General features: G+C 45.8%; 1 protein-coding gene across 1 annotated transcript in view; it reads right to left on the bottom strand.

Annotated features, from left to right (window-relative positions):
- Positions 1-17106, bottom strand: part of ARSG (arylsulfatase G) — a 94557-nt gene extending 77451 nt beyond the window's left edge. The window contains exon 1 of the mRNA XM_049779483.1: positions 16993-17106. The gene's annotated coding sequence lies outside the window, so the exon portion shown is untranslated. The remainder of the gene's footprint in view (positions 1-16992) is intronic.
- Positions 17107-21789: the final 4683 nt, after the last annotated feature.

Genomic DNA, 21789 nt, shown 5'->3' with positions numbered 1-21789 from the left:
AGTTAACAAACCTCTGTTGAACACCCAACCCCTGAAAGAAATTAAGGAGAAACTACTTGTAATCTATGAATACTCTAGGGGGGGCTAGTTCTAGATACATCCTGACCAGGTGAAAAGGATGATGCCCAGCTAGCAAAACTAACCAGTTGTCTCAATGGCCAAGCCATGTGGACAATCTCCATAAATTCCAAGGATGCTACATTCTTAGTCAACATAAAAGCAGGTCCAAGTAAAGAGGCATAGCAGGCCCAGAGGCCAAATGGATCAATGGTACAGAAAGGTCAATTCTTCCATTTCCAAAGGGAGAGTTATTTCAAATTCAATTAGATTCAACTGGCATTTGTGGAAGTCCCAAAGGCATTTCTTGAAGTCCCAAAGGCTTCTCTTTTCAGAAGAAAGAGTTCCTGTACAAGGCCAGTGTCCGAACAACACGTGCTGAGCTGCCAGCTCACTGACAGCCCCATGCTCCTGGCTGGTGACCAAGAGGTGCTTTTCTTCCTAAAGCTACTTACCTTAGGGCAGACAGTGGCCTTATTCATTCATAATCTATGTTGGAATGACTCAATGCTTAACTAAGACTTCAGTGGGGCAGGCTAGGACAATTCATTCAAGAAAGAAGTTAAAATGAAGGTGGGGACATAACCAAACAGGCAAACAAGTTATTTTTTGTTGTTGTTTTGGGGTTCTTTTTTCAAAATTTTTATTCAGACACTTATAAAATACAAGTACTTCATAGTTGTAGTTCAGGCATATAGTAAAAGTGAATTAGGGCCATTTCCAGCACCAATGTTGACCTCCCTTCACCAGAGTTCCCAGCATGCCTTCCATACCTCCATATTTAGCCCCCTGATCTACCAGTGTAACAGATCCATTTTGTGTTCAGTTTGTTATAGTTTGGATCTCTTAATTATATTGTCATTGATTTTGGCTTTGGTATTTAGTTCTGGCCATTTTCCCCCCACCCAATGCACCTGAGACCACTTTGCCCCTGGTCCCCATCACTTTTTTTTTCTTTTCTCAATTTGTAGAAAGACATAGAAATATGAGTAGGGCATTTGCCTTGCACGCAACTGACCAAGGACAGACTGCAGTTCGATCCGCAGGCATCACATATGGTCTCCCAAGCCAGGAGTGATTTCTGAGCACATAGCCAGGAGTAACACCTGAGTGTCACCAGGTATGCCCCCAAAATCAAAAAAATATATATATTTATATATAATATATATTACATATAAGGTAAAACAAAGAAACAAAGTGATTCATGTTCCAAAGTTCTATAAAAAAAGGCAGGAGCCCCTATCTAGAAGAAATAAATATTTTTTTAAAAGGGAAAAAGGATGTGTGTGGCAGGGCGTGGGTTTTTTGTTTTTGTTTTTGTTTTCTTTTGTTTTTTTGGTTTTTGGGTCACACCCTGCAGCTCTCACAGGTTACTCCTGGCTCTACACTCAGAAATCACTCCTGGCAGGCTCGGGGGGACCATATAGGATGCCAGGATTTAAACCGCTGTCCTTTTGCATGCAAGGCAAACACCCTCCCTCCACGCTATCTCTCTGGCCCCAGCAGGGTGTTTTTTGTTTGTTTTTGTTTATTCGTTTTTGCATAGGCATAGTAAACATTGGGGAAATTAGAAAGGAAATACCCTCAGCCTAAAAAAGAGACCACAAGCTCCAGGCATGCTAATTGTCCAACCCCAAGGCCTTTCTTTATGGTTCCAGCACATAGTACTCAGTCACAGTTGTTGTAGTCAGCCTTTTGTAATTAGAGATCTTGGTTTTTGCACAGGCCCTAAGTCTAAGCCAGTGTGTCACAGAGCTCATCTGATTTCATCTCACGGTTAGGTGGCGAGGCAGAGAAACCTGCCCTTAGAGCAAGTTGTTGCTGTTTCCTCATCGTCAGGGTGTCTTATAAACCTACCTTGCAGCAAATTGGTGGCCAGGGTGGCATCAGGGCCTCCCCTGGGGAGAATTTGATTCTAGTGCTGGTGCAGAAAAGCCATGCTAGTTCCAAGGATGCTAACAGATTATTCTCAAGTGGTTTCTAAGAGAAAATAAAAACATCCCTTGGAGGATTTTCAAAGAGAATCAGGAATCCTTACAATTTTCATCGAATGCAAAGAAACTTCATTCTGACAACTTCAAGAAGATACTGATTCTTTCCTCATTTTTTTTTTAACCATGGGGAAAAAATAGACAATCTAGATACTTAAAGAAGGGCATTCAAACCACAGGCTTTGAGGAAAGTCCAAGTCGATATTATGGAAAACAGTATGAAGATTTCCCCCCAAAATTAATACTTTAGAAAAATCAGAACTGGGCCCAGAGTGGTGGCATGGAGCATTAAGGCGTCTTCCTTGCCAGAGCTAGCCTAGGATGGACCGCAGTTCAATCCCCCAGTATCCCATATGGTCCCCCAAGCCAGAAGTGATTTCTGAGCGCATAGCCAGGAGTAACCCCTGAGCATCACCAGGTGTGGCCAAAAGAAAAAAGAAAAGAAAAATCAGAACTACTGTATTATTCATCAGTTCTCTTGAGTACTTATTCAAAGGAAATGAAATAGCTATCTTGGAAAGATAATTGCCATCAGCCCAGCTCCACAGACTCTTGGAAGAGATGTAAGCCAAGCCACTACATATTCATGGGTTCACCAGTCTCCAGGTTGAACACTCAGGTTGGGATGAGTTCAGGCCATGACAAAGCCCCAACAGCTGCATCCATACTCCATATTCACCACCATACCAAAGACCCAACTTGACAGCTTCATGATTAATCTCTGCAGAGACACCAAAAAGATTAAAAAAAAAAAAAAAACTCCAACTACACTGATATGAAGGCTGAAAACTCTGGGGTCTTTGTGGACTGGGGATGGGAAGTCTCTATCCCAAACCTCATATTTTCAGAAGCCCCAGTAGCCATATCCACCTACCATAGTCATGGTCATACAAACACAATGGACCAGCCCCACAGATTCTGGAATTCCGGGAGCACACAGCCACATGGGCAGCCACAAGACAACACCAAATTACTCCATATTGACAGCCAGTAGCATAGAAGCCAACTAAGCTCAACAACTAAAAACAACAATACAGAATACTTAACTAGCAGCAAATAGCTTGGTAAGCCTTTAGGCCAAACTTTTTAAACAGGGGGCCAGTTCACTGTCCCTCAGACCATTGGAGGGTCTGACTATAGTAAAAACAAAACTTATGAACGAATTCTTTTTTTTTTTTTTTTTTTTGGGTTTTTGGGCCACACCCATTTGACGCTCAGGGGTTACTCCTGGCTATGCGCTCAGAAGTCGTTCCTGGCTTGGGGGACCATATGGGACGCCGGGGGATCGAACTGCGGTCCATCCTAGGCTAGCGCAGGCAAGGCAGGCACCTTACCTCTAGCGCCACCGCCCGGCCCCTTGAACGAATTCTTATGCACACTGCATATATCTTATTTTGCAATGAAGAAACAAAACAGATACAAATACAATATGTGGCCCTCGGGCCATAGTTTGAGGACCACTGCTAGGCAATGACTTAATGACCTCAATCATGACAGGGAAAACAAGTGTCACAAATTTTCTTTACCGAAAGTCTTTTTCAATAATTCCATATCGTTTAGTTATAACTAGCAATATAAGATGAATTATTTTGTGCCTGCCAAGGCTTAGGGCTGAGAGGAAAACTGGGAACAGTGATGGAAGGAATGTTACCCCAGTGGTTGGATTGTTGGAACACTGACTACCAGAAACAACTGCATGATGAATAACTTGGTAAACCATGGTGTTTAAATAAAGCAATAAAAAAGAAAACATAGTACTATTCTTCTCACTGAATCATTATTCCACCTAAGTGTCAGTGATTAATGATGAAAACTTTCCCTATATACTATATATAATGTATTCTTTATAGTATTTACATTATATATGTAATGTCTATGTAATCTTATTCAGCCTTCCGAAAGAAAGAAGTCCCGTCATTTGCAATGACATAAGTGAACCTAGAAGACACTATGCAGTCACTGGGAAATCAGTAGAATTTGTACTCTTGTTTCATTGTCTTATTTTCCTGCCTTATCTCTGAGGTGAGCCTGCATTATAAGTTGTTGATGGTGGGGCTGGAGAGATAGCATGGAGGTAAGGCATTGGTTTGAATCCCAGCGTCCCATATGGTCTCCCGAGCCTGCCAGGAGCGATTTCTGAGCGTGGAGCCAGGAGTAACTTCTGAGCACTGCCGGGTGTGACCCAAAAACCAAAAAAAAATAAAAAGTTGTTGATGGCACCAGATAGCACAGAGGTAGGACAGTAGGGCGTTTGCCTTGCATGCAGCCAACCCAGGACAGGTGGCTGTTTGAATCCCAGCATTCCCTATGGTTCCCCAAACCTGCCAGGAGAGATTTCTGAGCGCAGAACCAATAGTAACCCTGAGTACTGCTGAATGTGACCCCAAAACAAGAACAAAAACAAAACTAAATAAATAACTTTTGTTGAGAGTCCATCTTAAATGATCTCAACACATATAAAAATCACAATGATGAGGGGGCTATAGAGATAATACAGCAAGCAGGATGCATCCCTTGTACACAACCAACCTGGGCTCGGTCCTGGGCATCCGATATGGACCCCTGAAGTGATTCCACCTGAAGTGATCCCTGAGCACAGAGCCAAGAGTAACCCCTGAGTACTGCTGAGTGTAGCCCAAAAGCCAAATAATAACAGCAATTGATAAGGCCATTGCAGGAGATGGACATATGAAAAGCTGGGTAGTCATTCCACAGTGGAGCCATATGTCAGACATCACACAGCTCCCACACACCTCTACAATGTGAATTTTCCCATTAGATCTCAGGAAAAGCAGGAAAAAAAACAGGAAAGGGCAGGTGGGTTGTTCAAAATCCAAACTGAGGTCATGATTGTAAGGGTCTACAAGAAATGGGCCAGGGGGGGCGAAGAGGTGGTGCAAGCAGTAACCACTGCTTGCAGTGGTTGATCCCCTGGTGTCCCATATGGTCCCCTGAGCCAGGAGCGATTTCTGAGAGCATCGCCAGGAGTAACCCCTGAGCATCACCAGGTGTGGCTCAAAAACCAAGAAGAAAATAAAAAAGAAATGGGACCCATGAAAACATAATGTAAAAAAGGCTTCTGCACTCCTGTGTTCCTTGCAGCACTATGCACAATAGTCAGAATCTGGAAACAACCCAAGTGCCCAAGAACAGATGAGTGGATAAACAAACTATGGTGCATCTATACAATGGAATACTATGCAACTGTTAGCAAAAATGAAGTCATGACATTTGTTTAGACATAGAGTATCATTCTTAATGAAATGAGTCAGAGGGAGAGGGACAACCATAGAATAATCTCACTTATCTGTAGAGTATTAAGAAAAACCATAATATAAGAATAAAACCCACAGACAATCGAAATGAAGGGTGAAAGTGCAATTAAGACAGAGAAGGCCAGGTTGAGTCCAATCTTCTGTTTCTTCCAGATTCTCTGTACTGTAAGATTAAACTATTGATATTAAATGAAATCATAGTAATGAAAAAAAAAAAGACAGAGAAGGCCAGGGACCAGAGAGATAGCACAGCGGTAGGGCATTTGCCTTACATTCAGCCAACCCAGAAAAGACCTGGTTTAATTCTCAGCACCCATATGGTCCCCCAGCCTGCCAGGGGCAATTTCTGATGGCAGATCCAGGAGTAACCCCTGAGCACTGCTGTGTGTGGCCAACAACCAGTCAATTAATAAATCAATCAATAAAGTGAGAGAGAGAGAGAGAGAGAGAGAGAGAGAGAGAGAGAGAGAGAGAGAGAGAGAGAGAGAGAGGGCTGAATAAGAACACAGTGAGTAGGGTGTTTGCCTTGCAAGTAGCTGACCTGGGTTCAATCTGTGGCACCCCATATGGTCCCCAAGCATGCCAGGAGTCATTTCTGAGCACAGAGCCTGAAATAACTCCTGAACACCGCCGGGTTTGTCCCCCACCCAAAATGTAAAAAGATGACAGAGAAAGGATCACTGTGACAATTATAAGTGGAAATAATCAGTCTTGACAAGAATTGGAAATTGAAAGGAAGTAAAGTGAAGTGTATGATGCCCCTTCAGTAAGGGTATCATAAACCTCAGTGCCTAAAAGGATAAAAGGTGCAGAGAACCAGCCCCTGAGAGATAGCATGGAGGTAAGGCTTTTGCCTTGCATGCAGAATGATGGTGGTTCGAATCCCAGCATCCCATATGATCCCCTGAGCCTGCCAGGGGCAATTTCTGAGCATAGAGCTAGGAGTAACCCCTGAACATTGCCAGGTGTGACTCCCCCCCCCCCCAAAAAAAAGACAGATATAAGAGAGAAAAGCCATGGGGCTCACAGTCTGGTGGGCTAAGAGCCCTGGTCATGCTTTACATACAATATTATTTAGAACTAGTAAACAGAGGAAGGTCACACATTAACAGGCAGTTGCATTTCTCTGCTCCTCTAACCAGGTTAGGCCTTTACACATCAAAGGGGTCTGGAGTAGTTAGTGCCAAAGTCTCTGGATTGTCTTCTTCTGGGAAAGAGGGCAGGTAAGGCAGGTAAGGGTGAACACAGGACCCCCCACCAATAGGCATACTGGTAATTAGTAATCAAAGGTTGCTAAATCACCTTTTCAGCCCCTCTCCACACATATGAAGTGTATTTATTTCCTGGATGTCCCTATATCCAACAAAAAAAGGGGAAAATGAAAAGGGGGGGGGGAGGAAATGAGGGCTCATATTTAATCCCCAGCATTCCATATGATCCCCTGAGCCTCAGGAGTGATCTCTGAGCACATCTGGGTGTAGCTCAAACTAACCCACTCATTGCCCCTTCCCCCAAAAAATAGAGAGAAGAAATGGGTGGGCCTTAGCCATTAGCCTGGGAAGTTTCCTACCCATTCAACTCATCCTCCCTGGCTCAGAAAGGAGAGTTGGACTCAAGGAAGACTGAGTCTGGGGGCTAAAGAAATGGGACTGGGGGCCTGAAGAGGCCTGAGAGGCTAAGGTACATATTTGTGACCACCAGGCTAAGGCTCAATGACTGATGCTGCCTGCATTTGCCATATACCAGCATTCCAGTTCCTCTGAAATGTGGAATAGTGATCCTGAAATAGTGATCCTCTGGAACACAGCAAGCAGCACCAAGCCACCCCAGAAATGTGTGTGTGCCGGAGTGTGGTACCCAAGCATCATAATCACATAGAAAAAGAGAAATGGGGGGCCGGGCGGTGGCGCTAGAGGTAAGGTGCCTGCCTTGCCTACGCTAGCCTTGGATGGACCGCGGTTCGATCCCCTGGTGTCCCATATGGTCCCCCAAGCCAGGAGCGACTTCTGAGCGCATAGCCAGGAGTAACCCCTGAGCATTACCAAAAACCAAAAAAAAAAAAAAAAAGAAAAAGAGAAATGGAGGGTAAGGGATAAAATTTCACCCAAACTTTATGAATAAACAAAGCCTTCAGACAGTACCTGGCCAACAAGAGTCACAACTTTTTCTTTTGTTTTTTTTTTGTTTGTTTGTTTTTGGGTCACACCCGGCAGCGCTCAATGGTTACTCCTGGCTCTATGCTCAGAAATCGCTCCTGGCAGGCTCAGGGGATCATATGGGATGCCGGGTTTCAAACTACTGACCTTCTGCATGCAAGGCAAATACCTTACCTCCATGCTATCTCTCTGGCCCCAAGTCGCAAATCTTGTCTTCATACTTTTTGGAGGGGGGGAGGGGGCGGGGAGGGGGGGATGAGATTCATGATCCTGTCCTCCTCATTTATTTCTATTTGGGAGGTGTGGGGACCATACCTAGCAGTGCTCAGGAGCACTAGTTCTGTGCTCAGGAGTCACTTCCAGTGGTATTTAAGAGACCATGTGGGGCCAGGGATTGAATCAGGCCTTTCTCCACATGCTCGGTCCATGGACGTGTCTCCCATGGCCCTGAACCCCCACTCAAAAGCAAAAGCAAGACTGCTGCTATTTCTGGGCTGACTAAAGGGAAAGGCACTCAGAGGCCTGACAGGGAGGCTGGACAGAGCAGAGGTGTTGGGCTGCCCCCTCACCCGGTCACCTGACACTGGCTCCCCACGATCCTCACTGTGGCCAAGCCGCTGGCTCAGGACCTTGGAAGCAGCTGGAATAACAAGGTCAGGCAGACCTTTCTGGCAGGGACCCCTCTGATGGTTTTGCAGGGACAAAGTTTTTGAGGAACTGAGGCCAAAACAGACAAAGGCGCGAGGCGGGGGGTTAGATCCCTCATCAGGGTGCACTGGCCTTCCACTCAACATTAGAACATGCTAGAACATGATCCAGGAGCCGAGAGGGCAGGGGTGGCCCAAGGAGGGCAGTCAGGTGGGCCCATGTCCCTCCCGCAAAGAGGAGCAAAGAGGCTGGTCTCTGGGCTGATGTGGAACCAGTAATCCAGCACACACACACACACACACACACACACACACACACACACACACACATGAAATCATTCATCAGAATTGTGATGAATGAGTTGACTTAAGGGGGAAAAACTTCAACACCATCCAGGTTAAGTGCTGACAGAATTCCAAGCAGGTGTGAAGAGAAGGTGATCTTTCTAGAAGGGTCGAGAGGACAAGAAGACATTCCATGGCAGGAGAGATGCCAGTTGGATCAAGATGGTCAACATAAGTTTGGAGAAGTGAGTGGAGAGGCCATGGGGTGAGGAAGGGTAAGGGGGACTCCAGAGCAGGAGGTTGGTGCAATAGATGCTCCCTGGTGTCTCCCAGGCCCTCCTCCCTCAGAACAGAAAAGAACTGCCCAGGTGTGCCCAGGTGAGAAGGTGCCACCTGATGATGGCACTCTTCTCAGCTGCCCTTGCTGATGGGATGTCTCCCCTTAATCTGTGCTTCAGTGGCAGGACAGGAAAATCAGGAGAAGCCAATATTTTATCTGTGTGATGGTCTCTCTCTCGGCCTCTACACCCCAACAGTTCAGCTTGAGGCAACTAGAAAAAAAATTGTTTACTTAGAGTAGATAGGAGCAGGGTGCAGGGGAGGGTTTAGTCAGAGCACAGCGTGGGATGGATGCAAAGGGAATCTTTGACAGAATGCTTCCCCTTGGGGAATTAAATGACTTTCTTTTCTTTTTTTTAAGCTTAAAGATCTCCAGCCACCAGATGCCTGTAGTGAGACGATCATTTCTGGGAAAGTCAACAGAGCAGGAAACTTGTTGGCAATGTGGCACAAGAATCCTTGATTGGAGCAATAGCACAGTGGGTAGGGCATTTGACTTCCACGTGGCTGATCCGGGTTCGATCACTAGCATTCCATATGATCCCCCAGCACTGCCAAAAATAAGTCCTGAGCGTAGAGCCAGGAGTGACTCTTGAATATTGCTGGATGTGGTTAAATAAATACATACATACATAAATACATAAATAAAAGGAACTCTGGCCAGAGATAGCATGGAGGTAGGGTGTTTGCCTTACATGCAGAAGGACAGTGATTCAAATCCCGGCATCCATATGGTCCCCTGAGCCTGCCAGGAGTGATTTCTGAGTGCAGAGCCAGGAGTAACCCCTGAGCGATGCCGGGTGTGATCCAAAAACAAATAAATAAAAGGAACTCCTGCCTGGTTTTAGCTGGAACCAGCTAAAAGTTGTTTCTGTAGGAAGCCAAAGCAACCCTGAAACCTCACCAAGAACTGGAAAATGAGGGGCCTTCAGAAATCACTGGGTCCAATACCACTTCCTGACATCCTCAAAGCCTCCCCACTCAAGAAAAAGGAAGAGATTTCAAAAGGGTGTGTATATGCACCTATGCTCTTTTTTTTGTTTTGTTTTGGTTTTGGTTTTGGTTTTTGGGTTACACCTGGCAGTGCTCAGGGGTTACTCCTGACTCTATGCTCAGAAATCACCTCTGGCAGGCACGGGGAACCATATGGGATGCCGGGATTTAAACCACCGTCCTTCTGCATGAAAGGCAAATGCCTTACCGCCATGCTATCTCTCCGGCCCTGCACCTATGCTCATTACACACTTCGTACAGTAGCAAAGACATGGAACATGGAACAACCTAAATGCCAAAATATAGGTGAATGAGGCTGGGCCCGGAGCAATAGCATAGTGGTAGGTCACTTGCATTGCACATTGCCTACCCAGGATGAACCCTGGTTGGATCTCCAGCATCTCATATGCCCCCCCCCCCAGCCTTCCATGAGTAATTTCTAAATACAGAGACAGGAGAAACCCCTGTGTGCTACTAGCACAGCGGTAAGGCGTTTGCCTTGCATGCAATCAACACAGGACAGACAGCAGTTTGAATCCAGGCCTCCCATATGGTCCTCAGAGCCTACCAAGGGTGATTTCTGAGCAGAGAGTCAGGAATAACCTCTGAGCACCACTGGGTGTGACCCAAAACCCAAAACAAAACAAAACCAACTAGATGAATGAGGCTGGAGAGATAGTACAGTAGAGGGTGCTTGCCTTGCACACAGCCAGCTGGGGTCAATTCCACAATATCCAATCAAGTACTGCCAAGTGTAATTACTGAGTTCAAAGCCAGGAGTAATCCTTGAGCATCACTGAGTGTTGATAAAAAAAAAAAAAAGATAACACAAATGGATCAAAAAGTTGTGGTATACATATACACTTAATGGAATAATATGAACACAAAGAAAGAACATACCATTTATTTTGTTTTGGTTTGGTTTTTGGGCCACACCCGGCAGTGCTCAGGGGTTACTCCTGGCTGTCTGCTCAGAAATAGCTCCCGGCAGGCACGGGGGACCATATGGGACACCGGGATTCGAACCAACCACCTTTGGTCCTGGATCGGCTGCTTGCAAGGCAAACGCTGCTGTGCTATCTCTCCGGGCCCAGAACATACCATTTATACTCGAGTATAAGCCAAGTTTCTCCAGGCACAAAATATGTGCCGAAATGCTAAAGTTGGCTTATACTCGGGACAGACAGTTTATTTGATTCAGTGTGTATGCTGATACCCTCACATCCTACAGCTGAAGCTCCGTTTGGACATACAGATGAGGAGGAGACGGAGAAATCCAGTTTTGAAGGATTTTCACCTATGTGATATAACTTCATGATCTGTTAAGCGATGGTTTTCTGCACTTTAAAGTTGTAAAGTTATTGTTGCTAGTTGACAGTTTTTCTTTAGCAATAACTATTGAAAAACATCGAGCCTACTGATTCCTCAATTATTGTAATTGTTTGGGGTGTATATTTTTATTTTTAAAATTTACCAGTGGCTGCTGAATTTTCCACCTCGGCTTATACTCAAGTCACTAAATTTTCCCAGTTTTTAGGGTGAAATTGGGAGTGTTGGCTTATATTCGAGTCATATGCTTGAGAATATATGGTAATTAGGCCATTTGCAGCAACAAGGATGGAACTAGACCATTCCATCCTGAGACAATCAGTCAGAAGGAAGGAACAATTTCCTGGGGCTGCACAGCAGTAGGGCTTTTGCCTTGCACATGGCAGACCTGAGACAGACCTGGGTTCCATTCCCAGCATCCCATATGCTCCCCCAAGCCTGCCAGGAGCAATTTCTGAGCACAGAACTGGAAGTAACCCCTTGCTTCGCTAGGTGTGGCCCAACAAAACAAAGCAAAAAGGAACAATTTTTTTCCTAGTGGGACTTCAAGCAAGGAACAACAAAGGGTCAAAGGCAACACAATGGGAGAATTGATGCACACTATGGAGGTGCGAGGAGTGAAAAGGAGGGGTCTTGGAAGAGAGATGAGAATACTGATGGGTGTAACGTTGGGATTATGTGCAGAGAAATCAACCTTAGCAGTCTTGTAAATCACAGAATCGCAATAAAGAAGAAAATTCAGTGTGGCCTCGAACCCAAATCAGACAGATCAGTGTGACAACTTTTCGAAGAGTGACCCAGCCTTCCTCTAAGATGATTTCCTCCCCCGGGAGAAGTCAAGTGATGCAGAGCTTGGCTGAGTTTGCCCCCCCCCCCCCCCAAGCTGCCCAAGCGCAGGGAGATGGTTGGCTGGAAGAATTACTTTCCCATCTAAACTGCCTTTGTCAAAACCGGACAAACTGGTCATCCGTGATTTCCATACAAATTCTACTGCCTAATGAGTTTCTGTAACACACCTTCGCTGGGTTCTATAGATTGTTATCAAAGAAGAAAGTCTTTGTCCTTCAAATAATGTTTCCAGGGTCTGGAGCGTTAATACAATGGGTGAATGGTTTTTTTGGGTTTTTGGTCACACCCGGTAGCACTCAGGGGTTACTCCTGGCTTTACGTTCTGAAGTCACTCCTGGCAGGCTTGGAGGACCATATGGGATGCCGGAATTCGAACCACTGTCCTTCTGCATGCGAGGCAAACGTGTTACCTCCGTGCTATCTCTCCAGCCCCAATGGGTGAATGTTTGCCTCAATCCTTGGCACCTCATATTGTCCCCTGAGCACTGTCAGAAAAGATCCCTGAGCATGAGGCCAGGAGGAAGCCCTGAGCAACAGCAGGGGTAGTCTCCCCCAAAAAACCCAATTATTATTTTCTTGGGTTTTTTGGGGGGGGGGGACCACACCTGTTTGACACTCAGGGTTTACTCCTGGCTATGAGCTCAGAAATCGCCCCTGGCTTGGGGGGACCATATGGGGCACCAGGAGATGGAACTGCAGTCCGTTCTAGGGTAGTGCTTGTAAATTAGACACTTTCCCTTTAGCATCACCTCTCCAGCTCCCCAAATATTATTTTCACTTCAAAATTTGGTTATTGAGGGGTAGAGGGGTAGTACAGAAGGTAGAATGTTTTTTTTTATTTGTTTGTTTTGTTTTGTTTTTGTTTTGGGATCATATCCAGTGGTTCTCAGGGTTTATTCCTGATTCTGTGCTCAGAAGTTGCTCCAGGCAGGCTTGGGGGACCACATGGGATGCCAGAATTCAAAATGGGGTCTGTCCTGTGTTGGATGCATGTGCTATCGCTCCGGCATCTGAAGGTAGGATGCTTTGTCTTGTATATAGAAGACCAGATTTTGATCCCTGGCATCCCCTATGGTCCCTTGAGCACTGATAGGAGAAATTCCTGAGTGCAGAGGCAGGAGTAACCCTGAGCATCATTGGGTGTGGGCTGAAAACAAACATAAATTGGTTATTGGGCCAGAGAGCAAGCACAATAGGATAAGCACATACTTTGCCAGTGGAAGGTCTAGGTTCAATTCCTGGAACCACACAGTCTCCTGGATACCGCCAGGAGGGATCCTTGAGCATTGGCCCCAAACCAAAGCAAACCAAGTTTGATTATGAAATGTGTTTGCTATTTACCATATGAAACTTTATTTTTATTTATTTATTTATTTTGATTTGGGGCTCTCACCCGGCTGACTCAGGGGTTACTCCTGGCTCTATGCTCAGAAATCACGGACCATATGGGATGCCAGGGATTGAACCCGGGCTCATCCTAGATCAGCCACATGCAAGTCAAATGCTCTACCGCTGTAATATCGCTCTGACCCTTGAAACTTTAAAATTTCTTTCAAAACATTGGAATTTTGGTTATGACAGATTTGAGTTCTTAGATCTGAAGAGAGTTTATATCACACAAAAGAAGCAGCCTTGTTTGCAAGCAGCCGATCCAGGACCAAAGGTGGTTGGTTCGAATCCCGGTGTCCCATATGGTCCCCTGTGCCTGCCAGGAGCTATTTCTGAGCAGACAGCCAGGAATAACCTCTGAGCAATGCCGGGTGTGGCCCAAAAACCAAAAAAAAAAAAAAAAAAAAAAGAAGAAGAAGCAGCCTTTGAACAAATAAAAATGCTATTTCTCCTGTTTATTGAGACCTTGGATTTTCCATAGCAAAATTTATAGCTTCCAGTGGTCTCATATTCAGGCATTTTGCTAGATAAATTTCATGAATCTGATCATGATCTAAATGGCAGATGGTTGGGTTTCAATTTCTCATTTGTCAGAAAAATTTTAGAAACCAATAGATTTCTATATATTGATATTGTATTTTGGTAGTTTTGTTGATCTAGAACTCCAGGAGATCCCTGGGGCTATTTGACACACACCCTCATTGTATCCGTCAATAAAGCTAGAATAACCATTCACCTTGTAAACAAGAGCAACAATTCTGGATTTCACCTGGTTTTGGAATCTGGTTTACAGGTCCATAGCTGAGATCATGTTCAGGTACAAAAAAAAATTTATTTTTTTTTGGCAAGCCCCAGTAGTTTTGAAGGTCTCTTTTTGGCTTTTACTTTGTCACTTTTCATGGCCATAGGGCACTTTTCTTTCCATGCTACATTCTATCACTCCTATGCTTTGTAGCTACAGACTTTCCCTGGATCCCAGAGAGTGTTTTCCTTACCTCTTCCACCTCTTCCTCCTCCTCCTTACAACATAGCCAGGAAGACCCAGTCCCAGGGGCCTTCTGGGAATATCCTGTGCCTAAGGGTTTAAAAGCAGAAGGTCACCACTGAGTATTGCTCCAGAAAGCAGCAAGACAGACCTGGCCTAGCAAGATCTGCCTGGAAGAGGAAAAGTTAGCATCTACCTTTGGGCCAGAACCTAGCAGGAGAGCAGGTTTCTACCCATCAGACCGCTAGGGGGGTGACACTTCCCTAATTATCCATTGAAAGTAGGATTAAATCAGGACGAACTTCAGGACACTGGGCCGGAGACAGAAGACCACAGGCTCAGCAGTGCACATTGGAAGCTCAAGTTCTGTCCCTGCATCCCAAACCCTACCTCTGAGGTCCAATGGGCCTGGAACTGGGCCTCCCTTGAGCTTCTCTTTGCTGTTCTAGTGGGCTTTTCGCAGTTAGAGAAAGGCAAGCCTCCTCCAAGCAGTGTTTTTTCTCTGACTTAAGTAAGTGCAAGAATGACACAGCTGCAGCGATGAAGAAACTCAGGGACGTCTGGGAAGAAATATCTGTGTTGAAATGAAATCAAACGTAACTCGGGTCAGATGAGAGACATGACGGGGCTCAGGAGGACACCCACACAGTTCCAGAGGGAAAAGGCAGAGTGGGGAAAGTCAGATCAGCAACGTCTCCCTCTCCCAAGTTCCTGAACTGGCTTCTAGCACCTCTAGCCTCTTCCCTGCCCTGTCTCTCTCCCATTCTCTTTTGTTGTTGTTGTTGTTGTTGTTGTTTTGGGGGGGCACATCCAGCGGCCTTCTGGGGCTACTCCTGGCTCTGTGCTCAGAAGTCACTCCTGGAAGGCTCGGGGGTGGTGGGAGAGACCATATGGGATACTGGGAATCGAACCTGGGTCCGTCTGGGTCAGCCACATACAAGGAAAATGCCTTACTGCTATGCTATCACTCCGGCCCCTCCCCCATTCGCTTGCCCACAGGACCACTTCTGTTCCCCCAAAATGAGAGAATGGGGTACTGAGAGGCTCCAGACTGGACCCACCTTAGCACGGCACCAGTTGACTTGAAGAGTTCATTACAATTAGCACATTGCCATGTTTCCCAACACCCCCCCCCCTCAATTACCCTATGCAGTTGATTTTATTTCTGTTATCCCCTTTCTCAGATAAGTAGACTGAGGATGAGAGGTGAAGTAATTCACCTAGGGGTTGATCCAGGGTCAAGGGTCAAATTCCAAGCCCACCATCATGAGTGCCCATTGGGTAGATGCCCATTATGGTACCTCTCCAATGAGCCTGACCTTGCCTCTCATGATCCACTCTGGTGACCTTGGGCAAGAAAAACAAGTCCCTTGAGGTCAGGAAACACGTCTTTTTATGTTTGTTTGTTTGTTTGTTTGGGGACTACACTTCACAATATTCTGGGGTTACTCCTAGTGCTCAGGAGAACAAGTGTGAGTGAATGAAGTGGTAGGAATTGAACCCAAGGCTTCTGCTAATCTTGCAAGTGCTCCAGTCTCCAGCCTAGAAATTCTACATCTCTCTTATCTTCCTTCATATTAATATGCCCCATATTCAGGGAATGCAGCTTTTTTTTGGGGGGGGGGAGAATAGGTCTTCCTCTGAAACATTTAGGAAAAAACTTGATGCCTTCTGGGAATCAATCAGTTACTGTAGCAAAATGCCATAGAGCAGGGCTTAAATGACAAAAATGTATGTTCTCCACTCTTGGAGGCTGGAAGTGGGCACTGGGGAGGGCTGTCTTGCTGGTTTGCAGACAACCATCTTCCCACTGGGTCATCTCTGGGCACCAAGCTCAGCAGAGGGGTCCACACTCATGAGCTCATCCAGCCCCAACTCCCTCCTCTCACAGACCCCTATCTCCAGGGACCATCAGGAGTGACAGTTTCTTTTTTTTTTTTTTTTTTTTTTTTTTGGTTTTTGGGTCACACCCAGCAGTGCTCAGGGGTTACTCCTGGCTCTACACTCAGAAATCATTCCTGGCAGGGTCGGGGGACCATATGGAATGCTGGGATTTGAACCACCATCATCCTTCTACATGCAAGGCATGCTATCTCTTCCACCCAAGAGTAACAGTTTTAATGCAGGAAACTGAGGGTGAGCAGGTGACATTTAGTCCTTAACCACACTGACATTTTTTGTTTGTTTTGAGGCCACACCCAGCGGAGCTCAAGGGTTACTCCTTGCTCTGCACTCAGAAATCACTCCTTAGAGCCGGTATAACCTGGGTTAATGTGGCTGACCTGGGTTCCTTCCATTCCTGGAATCTCATATGGTCCCCCAAGCCTACCAGGAGTGATTTTTTTGTTTGTTTGTTTTGGTTTTGGTTTTTGGGTCACATCCGGTGGCACTCAGGGGTTACTCCTGGCTCTATGCTCAGAAATTGTTCCTGGTAGGCTTGGGGGACCATATGGGATGCTGGGATTCAAACTACCACCGTCCTTCTGCATGCAAGATAAACACCCTTCGTCCACGCTATCTCTCTGGCCCCAGTGGATTATTTCTTGTGTAACCCTGGAGATATAGCTTGTGGGGTGATTTTACAATATCTGTAAATATTAACTCACGACAAGCATATCAGATCACCCTTTAAATGCAGCTAATGTATTCTGAACACGGAGCCATTGGAAACCCCTCACCATCCATTTAAAAAATTACCTGAGGTTGTTTGTCCTTACATCTGAAATTTTCTATGCTTCTTTTTCAAAATTACATTTCCATTCTGTCTCAGCACAATAGACTTTTATGCTCAAAGGCACTTATTTCTTCTATCCTGCTTCTCTGAAATAAACCTGTGTACAAATGGAAAAAAATTTTTTTAACATCTTACTACACGTGTAAGAAAATCCTTTCTACATTGAATTACTACTGCCACAATTACCATAACTTTATAATAAGACAACCCAGAGGACACATTTTTGACAATGTATTATGAAGCCTCAGATGAAACTTCTGAAAGAGCCTCTTTAAGGAGATGGGCAGGGAAATAGATTTGTTTTAAAGAAAGGTTTGCTTCCATCACTATTTCTGTACCACCCCCTCCAACCCTCCTGAAACCTTCTTATGTAAAAGAACTGATTGGATAAGAAGACAGGATCCCAGGCCACAAATTATACAATTGGATTCACAGACAAATCCAGTTGGGAAAGAGCTGATATTCTTTTTTATTTATTTATTTATTTATTTTTTTGGTTTTTGGGCTACACCTGGTGTTGCTCAGGGGTAACTCCTGGCTGTCTGCTCAGAAATAGCTCCTGGCAGGCACGGGGGACCATATGGGACACCGGGATTCCAACCAACCACCTTTGGTCCTGGATCGGCTGCTTGCAAGGCAAATGCCGCTGTGCTATCTCTCCGGGCCCAAGAGCTGATATTCTATAGATTCCCTGAAAAATATCTATGTCTCAAACCCTGAAGCATAACTAGCCATTCCCACAGGAAGATAATTTACCCTAGAAAGGCCCTTCCTCCCTTCAAACCACCCCAATGGGGGCCAGAGAAATACAATAGATACAACCCCCCCCCTTGCTTTGCATATAGCTGACCTGGATTTAATTCTTAGTACCCCATGTGATCCCTGAGCACAAAACCAGAAATAAGTTCAAGCACAGCTAGGTGTAGCGCCCCCCCCCAGGAAAAATCAGGGTCCAAATGATACTACAGAATGTAGGGCATTTGCCTTGCCTTGGCTGACCTGGGTTTGGTCCCCAACATCTCCATATGATCACCTAAACACTACCAGGAGTGACCTCTGAGTGCAGAGTCAGGAGTAAGCTCTGAGAATTGCCAGATGTGATTCCCCCACCCCCCTGCAATAAAAAAAAAAAACAAAAATAAAACCCCATTCCACCAACCACAGTGAACCCTAGCAAAGTTTTCTACCACCCACACCCCCTTACAAAATCATATATGAGGTTCTTTGCTAGGTGAAGAGGTAGGTATTGTTTTCTGTGAGAATTTGCTTCTGTAGAAAAACCCACGGTCTTTAAAAAAAAAAAAAAAAACCCAGAACACAGGGTAGGTGAGATGAGGTATGCAGGACAGAGGCCATCCAGGGCTTTGGGACAGACCCCTCAAATCTCCCCCATCTCTGTGGCCCAGAAGACCCAGTTAGTTCTCCTAAACAGACTTGCCTCTCTCCAAACTCAGAGAGACCAGATTCCTTTCTATCGGCGTACCCCAAGTTGCAGTTCTCACGGGCTGGTCAATGCCTGGAGCTTATTTGCAAGCCAGGGCCATATCTGCCTAGCAACCCACCCTGAAGACTAGGGGGGACTAGGAACGGGGACCCAGAAGGGCCAAGCCAACTTTGTACAAAGCATTCTGTTCTCATGCAAATGGCCCTGGGCAGGATGGTTCAGAAAAGAGACAGCAGAGAGGCCAGTTTCTGTCCCCCAAGAAGTTGAGGGCATCAAGACAGCTGGAAAGGAAGGGCCCCAGGGGTTGCCCCTGGCACGGGAGGTGCCACTGACACAGAAAGAGGCCAGGAGGGGAGCCGTGCCCTTCTCTGAATTTTCTGACTTGTGGCGTTCAGTCTTCCAGATGCCAAAGGTTCTTTTGTTCCGTTTAGAACTAAACAGAGTTTGTTTTGTTTTGGGGGGTTAGCTTAGCATGGGAATCATGCTTTCCCTCCGTCAGCTCTCCCTTGGGCCTCTGCCCTAAGTCTGTCTTGGACGAGGTCAGTCTCGAATCATTTGTGGTACAAGTGTGGGGTTTGGGCCTGGCAATGCTGGACAGAGGTTGAGTTTCTAATCACCCTAATATTTGGATGCAAAATAGGCCAAAATGTCACTTGCTAAAAAAGGTCTGTGCATGTTTGTCAATGTTCTAAAATGTTTTTTATATTTTTAAGGGGGGATATGAGGCCACACCCAGCAGTGCTCCTGATTCTACATTCAGAGATCCTTCCTCGCCACACTCAGGAGGACCATTGGGAGTGCTGGACTATATGCAAGGCAAATGCTCTACCGACTGTATTACCACTCCAACACCGATGTTCAAAATATGGAATGACCCTCTAGGCCTCCACTTTTCCCATCTGTAAAATGGGGATAACGCAACTCAACAGCTGATTGCTGATAAGATTAAAAAAAGATCATGCCTGACATGTAATACACCGTAGTGAAAAAAGCCACAAGAGAAAAAAAAATTATTAGAAGAGCCAGGGATGTGGCTCAGAGGTAGAGTGCTTGACTTACATGTGGGAGCTGAGATTCCAGACATACATACACACATACACACCACTAAAATTATAATTAGTACTGGTAGAACAGAGGAACTAATTTGGTAATAGAGTCTATGCCTAGCATGTTTAAAGTTCTAGGCTTTTTTGTTTTGCTTTGTTTTGTTTTTTTGAGCCGCACCCAACAATGCTCAGGGGTTACTCCTGGCTCTGAGGGTTGGAGAGATAGCATGGAGGTAAGGCATCTGCCTTGCATGCAGGACAGTGGTTCGAATTCCGGCATCCTATATGGTCAGTCCTCTGAGCCTGCCAGGAGCAATTTCTGAGCATAGTAGAGCCAGGAGTAACCCCTGAGCGCCACTGGATGTGACCCAAAAAAACAAAAACAAAACAACAAACAAATGAAAAAAACCCTCTTGGTTCTGAGCTCAGAAATAGCTCCTGGGGGGCCCGGAGTGGTGGCACAAGCGGTAAAGGCATCTGTCTTGCCTGCACTGGCCGAGGAAGGACCACAGTTCATCCCGTGTGGTCCCCCAAGCCAGGAGCGATTTCTGAGCACATAGCCAGGAGTAACTCCTGAGTGTCACTGGGTGTGGCCCAAAAACCAAAAAGAAAAAAGAAAAAGAAAAAGAAAAAAAAAAAAGAAATCGTTCCTGGAAGGCTCAGGGGGCCATATGGGATGCCAGAAATAGAATCAGGGTCCATCCAGGGTAGGCTGAGTGCAAGGCAAATGCCCTACCACTGAGCTATTGCTCTGGCCCCAAAGTTCTAGGCTTGATCCTCAGAGTTGCCAAAACAGATGAGGAAAAATATATGATATAATAAGGCCATAACATTATTGTAATTGTGCACCTCTTCCCTGGGTAAATATTCAGAGGATCAGGCAAATTTCCTGATCATTCATTCATATTTTTGTTAATCAGCGAGGATGAAGCAGGTAGACCTTCCTGACCTGCTAATCTGTTACCGGTATTTAGAGAAGAAAAGGACAGGGGTGGAAGGATATGAGGGGGGTGGGGAGCCAAGGATCCAGGACATGGCAAAAGGGCCCACAATGTGCAAAATCCTAAATCCCCAGCAGGGACACCCGTTTCCACACTTCCCCCATCTCCGCAGAATCACCACAACTGTGATCCCCCACCCCCACTCCCAAGTTCCCCAAAGCACAGCCAGGCTGAAACCCAGACAGCCCTTCTGAGTGTGGCCGGTTTTAGTTTTATTTGTTTTGGGGGTGTTACAACTTGAGAAGCTCAGGACTTATTCCTGGCTCTGGGCTCAAAAATCACTCCAGGCACACGGCCTGGTGGGGATCTGGGCCTGGGATCAAACAAGGTAAGCCCTAAATAAGGCAAGTGTCGTCCTACCCAACTGTACTAGATCTCTCCAGCTCTGTGGCCCCGCTTTAAAAAAAAAAAAAAACAGCAGCAGCTCTAGGTTCCCACATGAACCTTGATACAGTCAGTATATGCTGCGTCACCATAAACGCTGCATTTCCAATGAAGTGTACCAGCAAGTCCCAACGCACCCAGACTGGATCAAAGATGACAGCCAGCCCTGTTGGCAAACCGGTGTTGCATCACTTTCCATGTCCGTCGCTAACCTGCTTTGCAAACAGCATTACCTGTAGGTTCTTCCAAAAGTCAGCAAAGACAAGATGGCCAAGGGGTCTGTTAAGACTCTGCCACTGCCAAGCAGTCAGGTCTGATCCGGGGCATGGGCTGTTATTAAACCTCTTCCATTCTGGGAAGCTCCTAGCTGTCCTTATTTTTTATAGATGTGTAAATGGATGTTCTAGGGCCAGAACTTGATCCTGCAGGGTTGCAGGGCTAATTGGGGGTGGCGGGAGAGGAGGTTACAGTATACTGATCAGAACTGGGTACCGACCTTACATTACATTAACAGACACTTGCTTCCCAAAATGCATGCCAGAACCCGGCCCAGAAAGCATCTAACCTGGTGGTCCCTATCCCCACGGTGTGTGTGTGTGTGTGTGTGTGTGTGTGTGTGTGTGTGTGTGTGTGTGTGTGTGTGTGTGTGTGTGTGTGTGTGTGTGTGAAAGAGAAAGACAGACAGACAAAAGACAGAGAAATGCAGAAAGCAGCGACTTTTTTGGTGTTGGTTTAGGGACCACACCCGGTATTACTCAGAGCTTACTCGGAGCTCTAAACTCAAGTTGCTCGCTCTTGACCGGACTCCGAGGACCCTATGGGGTGTCTGGAATCGGTTCGAACCCGGGTCGGTTGCATGGCAAGCGCCCAAGTCACACACAATCC

The sequence above is a fragment of the Suncus etruscus genome, chromosome 1 (assembly GCF_024139225.1).
Source record: "Suncus etruscus isolate mSunEtr1 chromosome 1, mSunEtr1.pri.cur, whole genome shotgun sequence".
In the NCBI taxonomy this organism is placed as follows: Eukaryota; Metazoa; Chordata; class Mammalia; order Eulipotyphla; family Soricidae; genus Suncus; species Suncus etruscus.
Note: the sequence above shows the minus strand (reverse complement) of the source record. Positions and strands in the feature narration are given on the sequence as shown.